The sequence below is a fragment of the Giraffa tippelskirchi genome, chromosome 5, assembly GCF_054371585.1.
Source record: "Giraffa tippelskirchi isolate mGirTip1 chromosome 5, T2T-mGirTip1v1.2.pri, whole genome shotgun sequence".
Lineage (NCBI taxonomy): Eukaryota > Metazoa > Chordata > Mammalia > Artiodactyla > Giraffidae > Giraffa > Giraffa tippelskirchi.
This window is the reverse complement of record NC_137279.1, coordinates 73,537,330-73,545,642: the sequence shown is the minus strand read 5'-3', so window position 1 is coordinate 73,545,642 and position 8,313 is coordinate 73,537,330. Positions and strand designations below refer to the sequence as shown.

The window sequence follows — 8,313 nt, the reverse complement described above, 5'->3', positions numbered from 1 at the left end:
CTGTGGCTTAGCCCACGCTTAGAATGGGGTGGTGTTTGCAGTTCTTTTTTTTTCCATCCCCACCCAAAACCAGGCTGTCTCACTGAGAGGGAAGAGTGTGGACAAGAGACAGAGGTGGGGCAAATGTGCTTCAGGAAGGAGAGGGTTCTTGGGCCTGGAAGCTGCTGCTGCTATCTGAGCACCAACCACTGTGGCCAGCTTCCAGGTCCACAGACACCTGAGGTCTTTACTGGGAGTGTTCCAGGCACCAGTGCTTCTTTAACTCAGTTCCACTTTCCTGAATCCACCCTCACCCTTTCATCTATTCTTCACATATATCCAGAGTGATCTTCCAAAAACATAGAACCGATCATGTCACTCCCCTGGCCCAGGACTCCCAGTGGTCCCATGGGGCATCACATCCAAATTTCTCAGCATGGTCAGCCAGACTCTGCATGTTCTATAGCAGCCCACCTTTAGCCTCACCTTGTTCCACTGTCTTCACCAAGCTATGATCAATTTCCTGGAAAAGATTCTATGCTTTCTGCCTCAGGACTTTTGCACTTTCTCTTGCCACTGTCTGGAATATCCATATTCCCCACCTCTAAATCTTTTCTCCTCTCTCTTTCCACTTATATGATTCTGATCTTCCAGATGTGCACTCAGTATCTTCTTCAGAGTCTGACCCAATACTGTAGCCATGCTAGGTCCCATTGAAAGTGTTATTTGCTCAGTCATGTATGACTCTTTGCGACCCCATCGACTGTAGCCTATCAGGCTCCTCTGTTCATGGAATTCTCCAGGCAAGAATACTGGAGTCAGTTGCCATTTCCTTCTCCAGGGGATCTTCCCAACTCATTGATTGAACCCAGGTCTCTTGCACTGCAAGCAGATTCTTTAGCATCTGAGTCACCAGGGAAGCCCCTAGGTCCCATTACATGCTCTCATTATACTCTATATGATAACTGTCATTATTTGCTTCATGTCTATTTCATCCTTTGCTGGGAGGAATGCTCCATGAGGACAGGGAATCTGCTTGTTTTACTCAGTACTGCATGAGGGAGTTAATTGTGTCCAATTAATTGAGGACCTAATACTCAGGTTCAGAAAAGATGTACTGAGCATCTACTACTTGTCAGGCATGATGCAACTTCAGATACAGTCTTTTAATTTCATCTCCATGAACTTCATGCTAGAATTTGGGGTTCCAGAGCTGAGGTTACTGCATTGAGATTATGAGTATTAGATAAGCTCAATATGTCAAAAAGCACAGGTCTGACACATAGCAGGTGCTCAGTGAATATTTATTTGATGGCAAAACACATTTGAAAAAAGCAACGCTCTACCAAGGAAGTTAAATTATTCATTTTACAGCTGAGAAAAAGAGATTTCCTAAATGAGACAGCAAGGAAATACTGTGCCTGGGATTTGGACTCAGGCCTGGAGATGTGGATTCATTTGGTGTACCCATTTAACTCTACGGGCTTAGTGGGAACTCAAAGTGGTAAAGACCTTGGACTGCCCTGGAGGGACAGTAAAGTTGATAAGGAAAGATATAGGCAGGGGAAACAACCTTAAGACTGATGTGCCTCTGTGATTGATACAGAATCAAAAGATACAGACAGGAAACGGAGTTGGAATTAGAGAAGGGAGAGATTCACATAGCAATGAGGGATGCCTCCAGGGCTAGAGAGGCAGGGAGGGGCATTCCAGGGGGTTGAACTAGCAGAAACAAAGGAAAAGAGGAACAAGTCAGCGTGAATGGGAACCGTGCAACCAGACTGAGTGTGTTTCTGAGCAGTGGGAGATGAAGCATGGGAGAAGAGTGGAGTGGGTGGCCAGTGTCCCAGGGTCCTGCATGGTACGTGGAGAGGCAACTGGACTTGGCAGTGGGAAGTCAGTTGAGACTTGTGATCCAGGGAATAGCCTGATGTGAGTGCAGTTTCAGAAAGATCAGTCTAGGAGTGACATGCAAGATGAACCATAGCAAAGAAGAAAAAGCAAGAGGGAGGAGGAAGGATGGGCAGATGGTGTAAGGAGGGAGAGTTAACCCTTGCTGAGCACCTAGTAGGCCCTTCAAAACAGCTGTCTCATTTAATCTTGTCAACAACATTGAATGGATTGTATTATCATCCATATTTTACAGGTAAAGATGCTGGAGTTGAAAGAGGTGAAGTGATTTTCCCAGGATTACTGAGCCAGATAGGAACATCACAAACTGCCTCTGATAGCGAGTCCAGTTAGGAGGTCATAACGATGCCAAAAACTTGACCTCTGTGCCCTGGTGCCTAATTGAATCTTGGAGACAGAGTTCTGGGTGAAGTAGAAAATAAGAGTTTCATTGCTTTGCCAGGCTAAGGGGGACATAGTGGGCTCCTGACATCAAAAAAGGTGTGCTCCAACCTAGGGGCGGATTTGGTGAGGAGTTTTATAGCAGTGGTTCCAGGGCAGGATAGCTGATAAGGATCAGGGTGTGTGCGGGGGGGCCTGCATTCTTTTAATCTGGTCTCAGGTTGTCTCTTGAGGAATTTCTGTGGTTCTGAAGGTTGTAGAACTATGACCTTCTCTCTGGAATGAAGAATACTTCATCAAATAGTTCCTCTTCCCTCTGTTGGGGGGTTTAATTCTACCGAGAGATGTGTATCCCTTGAGACAGAAAGAGACCTTGCCCCAAGGCTGTGCTATCCTTGCTTCTCCCTTGTCTTGCCTCCCCTCCCTTTCCTGATTAGTACCTGTTGAATCTGCCCTGTGGAACTCAGGGAAGGTCCTGGAGCCTATTCCTTACAAATAAAAAACGGGGGACACAAAAAAGTTTCTGTGCCTAGGAGCCCCACAGGGTCTTGCTTGGTTTTAATAGGGTGGTGGCTTTGGGGATTTTCCTGAGCAAAAATGAGTGTGCTTATCTCTGGGACCTAGCTCTAAAAGCACTGTGGCAGGCATACTCTTAACAAGTCTAGCAAAGAGGTCAGGAGCAGCACAAGGTCAGTCTTGGGAGAAGTGTCCCATGTGGCTGAATCCAAATGGCAGCTGAATCCAAAGCAAAGTCTCAGGAGATGTAGTTAGAGCCAAGGAGTCAGCTTGGCCTGGGAGTCAGGACAACTGGGTTCTGGTCCCGGAAGTATCCCTTTGGAACGTTGGATTGGTCACTTAATCTGTTTCAGCTTCAGCTTCCTCATCTGTAAAATAAAATAAAAAATCTCAACTTCCTCATCTTCCATGTTTTTATATACAAACGAAATTGTCACTATGGGTATTTTTGTATTACCGAGAAATGCTGGGCTGGTGAGAAAGATGTTGTTGTCAGAGGTCAGGAGGTGATGGGCAGCCTAACCCAAGGCCTGAAGGGGGCATTTCCTCACCCAGGACCCATTTCCTCACCCAGGACACTTGTTGAACTGTTGCCCTGAATTGGGTGTCTGTCATTAACTGTTTCTCCTTGACCAATCAATTCGTTGCCTATTTATTAAGCATCATTTTATTTAAACCACTGTCCTGGAGTCTTGTTCCAATCCTTCTTTTACTTTTCCTCTTCACTGTGCATCAAAAGAGGGAGTCAGATCAATCCATTGTGTTGTTAGTAAACTGATTTAAGAGTCGGACACAACTGAGCGACACTGAACTGAACTGAGCTGAAATCTTAAGACAGATTACGAGGTTCCTTTCACATTTTCCCCACTCCCTCTCCCTTCTCCGATGAATTCACCTTCTGTGACACATTTGTGTTATAAATGACAGGAATAGCCTATCTGATTATGAAGGAGTCTTTTGGGCCTTGAAAAGAAAACAACAGTCTCAAAGGCCCTTGCTGAATCATCTGACTTTGGAGAAAACAAAACGGGACTTTAGGTCCTGCCCTGATGCTCCAGGCTGGTTGCATCTATCTGAGACTTATCACCCCCTGTCCGAAAACCTTCCACTCCCTATACCTGCCCAGAAGACTTATCACCCCCTGTCCAGAAACCTTCAACAAACCCCCTATAAATGTGGAGTCCCCCTGATCCCTTTCGGTGCTCAGCCTGGTCGTTAGCCCGACTGTCGCCCCTCCTTGCATGAATAAAGGTAACCTACTTCCGTTGAGGTCATCTTTCCTTTTCTGCCTTGCCCGAACTATACCCTACATTCTTGGTGCCGAAACCCAGGAGGGGGCGAGGTGCTCATCTGGCTCAATCTCACTCTCTCACTCTCCCTCCTTCTCATTGTTTTCCCTTTTCCCAGAGTCTGGAAGCGTGAACACCTGCCGAGCTCACCTTTCTGCCAGGGCTCTTAAGTTCCCCTCAGGGACGCCTAGTGCCTACGTGAGCAGTGCAAGCTTTGTGCAAAGACTTTATTGGTGCTTTGCGTACCCCCAGGCCTTGGCTCTACCCCCTTTCCCTCTCTCTCTCTCTCTGACGAGACCTCCGGAATAGGGAACTCTTGCCATTCGACTGCTCTACACGCAGCACTCCACTCAAGCCGGCCCCTAGATTAAGGTAAGATCTGGACGGTGTTCTAGAGGCGCCCTAGACCTCAGTCCTCTCTGGGTCCCAGGGACCCCCGGCCCAGGGCCACTCTGTAGGCCACGGTGGGGGACGCTCCACCTCGAAACAGAGCTCTCTTCTCGTAACTCCTATTGCGACTACGGGTGACGACTCGAGTTCCCAATAGGAGCCGCTGCTTGCCTTTCAATTATGGGGTCTGGCCCATCTGTCCCAAAAGATTCCCCTCTGACCTGTGTTTTTAAAAATCTCAAACCACTCTCGCTCACTGAACTCAAAGCTAACCGCTTAAAACAATTCTGTACACAGATTTGGCCTCAATACCAATCAGACAATCAAGACTACTGGCGTGAAGCCGGCACATTTGACTTTAACATTCTTCAAAATCTCACCGACTTCCTTAAACAGAATGGCAAGTGGTCGGAGACCCCATATGCCAAAGCCTTTTGGGCCCTTCGGAGCAGGCCCTCCCTGTGCAAGGCCTGCTCCACCCACGAGGTCCTTCTGTGCACCTTGCCTCCCAAGCAAAAGGGCTCTTTTTCCTCAACTAACCACAGACCTCGAACTTCCGCACCCCCGGAGTTCGACCCTGCGATCCCCTCCCTACCTGCAACCCCACCAACCCTCTCCTTCCTGTTCATCCAACTCACCTACTGATCCTGAAACCTCTCCTGACTCCCCCTCCCCGCTTCCTTCCCCCACTGCCACGCATGTTTCCCCTGAGAGAGGTGGCAGGACCAGAGGGCCCCACCCGAGTCCATGTGCCATTTTCATTGTCAGATATGAGCCAGATAGAAGAAAAGTTAGGATCATTTTCTGAAAATCCTGCCAGATACAGAAAAGAATTCCTGAGACTCTCCCAGGCCTATAACCTCACATGGAGTGATGTATACTATATCCTAAATGCCACTCTCACTCCAGATGAAGTGAAGACCATATCTGGCAAGCGGCAAAAACCCATGCTGATCATTTACATAACCGAGACTGGGATAGCCCAGCTGCTGATGAGGCAGTGCCTCAGTTAGATCCCCACTGGACGTAACAGCTCGGTGACCGGGGTATCAGGAGACTCAATCATATGATTACCTGCATTCTAGAAGGAATGCAGAAAAATACTCATATCCATGTCAATTATGATAAAGTCAGAGAAATCACCCAAGGGGCAGATGAAAATCCAGCCTTATTCTTGACACGCCTCACAGAGGCAGTCCAGAAATATACCAACCTAGATATCACCACTCCTGCTGGGTTACTCTACCGTCATGTTCAATTCATCAGCCAGTCAGCCCCTGACATCAGACGCAAGCTTCGACAACTAGAAAAGGGCCCTTAGACCCCCCAAAGAGACCTTCTAGAAATAGCCTTCAAGGTGTTTAATAATAGAGAGGAGGAAACTAAGAAAAAGAACGTGAGAGAAAAGCTAAATATGCTTTTTGGTGGCAGCAATTAAGGGAAGAGATCAGCCTGGCCCAAGTCATCACAGAACAGGGCTTAAGATCCCCCCCGGACCCTGCTTCTGATGCAACCAGTCAGGACACTGGGCAAAGGCATGCCCAAACCCCCGGCCCCCCATAAAAGCATGCCCAACCTGTGGCCACTGGGGACACTGGAAGATGGACTGTCCCCAGGGACGCCCTGGCACCCCTGGGAAGGTCCCCACCTCCCAGACCTGGAGAGTGGAATGTCCACAGGGACACCCTGGCGCCTCTGGAGAGATCCCCACTTCTCCCCAGAACCCCAGCCCAACTCTACAAGAGTTGTTCCAATGATGGGGCCCGGGTTCCAGGCCCCCGGCCCGTGTCCTGAACACGAGCTCGGAACTTAGGGTAGACAGGGTAGTTAGTGGCCGGGATAAAGACCTCTTTTATAGTAGACACTGGAGCCACTTTCTCTCTCTTAACTTCCTACTTGGGCCCAACTCAAGACTCAGAACTCACAATCAAGGGCATCTCTGGAGTTCCCCTAAGGCCACAGACCTCGTTCCTCATAATGCCTCAGTGCCCGATGGCACTCCTAGGGAGAGATATGTTATCCAAATTGGGGGTCTTTATTACCATACCCCCCTAAATACAGTCTCTATATTATGCATGCAGATGGCACCTGGACAGTCCCTATCCCTCACCCCTGACCTTCCCTTAGATCTACTCGCCTTAGACCCCCAAGTCTGGCACAATGATCACCCATCCATAGCCAAACATCACCCCTCAGTCCACATTACCCTAAAAGACCCCTTGACTATAATCACCCAGCAACAGTACTTTCTCACCCTGGAGGCCCACAAGGGACTTAAGCCTATTATAGACTGTCTTCTTCAAGCCTCTATCCTAATTCCTACCCATTCACCTCACAACACCCCTATTCTGGCAGTAAGGAAGGGACCAAACTCTTGGAGACTGGTCCAGGATCTGCAAAAAGTCAATGAGGCCATCACGTCGACATTCCCAGTAGTCCCTAACCCTTACACCCTTTTGTCTACCATACCCCTGACTGCAACCCACTTCACTGTATTAGATCTCAAAGACGCCTTTTTCACCATCCCCCTTCACCCCATCTCCCAACCCCTTTTCGCCTTCACCTGGCAGGACCCTGAGACACACGTTTCCCAAAAACTAACATGAACAGTTCTCCCCTAGGGGTTCAGAGACAGTCCCCACTTTTTTGGACAGGCTTTACAAAAGGACCTACAGACACTCGACCTAGCCCCGAGTCATCTCCTCCAATACGTAGATGATCTCCTCCTTTGTAGCCCAACCTGAAAACACTGCCTCCAACATACTGCCAAACTCCCTGGGGCCCTGGGATCCTGGGGTTATCGGGTATCCCAATCTAAGGGCAAAATAGCCTAGACAAACATCACTTACCTGGGGCTCTCCATATCCCATCAACAGAGAACTATTCCTACAGATAGAATCCAGGCCTTAATTAACTGTCCACTTCCAAAAACAAAAATTTTCTCCTAAATTTTTTCCATATATGGATCCCTAACTTCTCCTTCATTGCAAAGCCGCTCTATGAGGCAACTAAAGGATGTCTAGATAAGCCCCTCTCTAATTCCTCCTCGCTGGCCAATCCTCTTCACCAGCTCACCCAGAGCCTCCTCCGAGTGCCAACTCTCCACCTACCAGATCACACCAGACCATTCTTTCTCTTTGCACATTCCAACCAAGGACAGGCCCTGGGGCTTCTATGTCAGCGAGCCGGAGACACCTGGGCTCCCATAGCTTATCTATCAAAACAGCTTGACATGGTGACCAAGGGGTGGCCTCCCTGTATACAGGCCATAGCTGCTATCGCAGCCCTCGTACCCAAAGCAAATAAACTCTCTAGACATGCCCCTTTAACAGTCTGTTCTCCACACACCTTCCGGGACTTACTATCACATCAGGCTTTCCTCTCCCTTCCCCCTTCCAGGGTACAGGTCCTACATGCCTTTCTCCTTAACCCTCAGCTCTCATTCTCCCCCTGCTCTCCCCTTAATCCCGCCAGCTTATTACCCATGTCCTCTACAACAGACTCCCTCCTACATAGCTGCAGCCTAACAGTAGATCTTACCCAAAACCCCTTCCAACATTTAACAGATCAGCCCATCCTAGACCTAGACACCCCACACTAGTTCGTTGATGGCAGCTCTCAAAAATCCCCACCCTTTGCAGCAGGATATGCAATCATCCAGAGGGACCTTTGTCACAATCACGGAATTCAGACAATTGAAGCTTCACCTCTGCCACCTCACACCACTTCCCAACAGGCAGAACTGATAGCTCTCATCAGAGCTTTAACTCTGGCTAAAAATCTAAGGGTTAACATCCACACAGATTCCAAATATGCCTGTAACATACTTCACTCAAACATCCTAATA

General features: G+C 48.5%; 1 long non-coding RNA gene across 1 annotated transcript; it reads right to left on the bottom strand.

The window, feature by feature from the left end:
- Window positions 1-1,272: 1,272 nt before the first annotated feature.
- LOC145507319 (uncharacterized) lies at window positions 1,273-8,084 on the bottom strand. Its single transcript, XR_014054772.1, has 2 exons — window positions 8,007-8,084; window positions 1,273-6,467 (listed from the first exon to the last, which is right to left on the bottom strand). It is a non-coding gene; the product is annotated as an uncharacterized LOC145507319 (long non-coding RNA).
- Window positions 8,085-8,313: the final 229 nt, after the last annotated feature.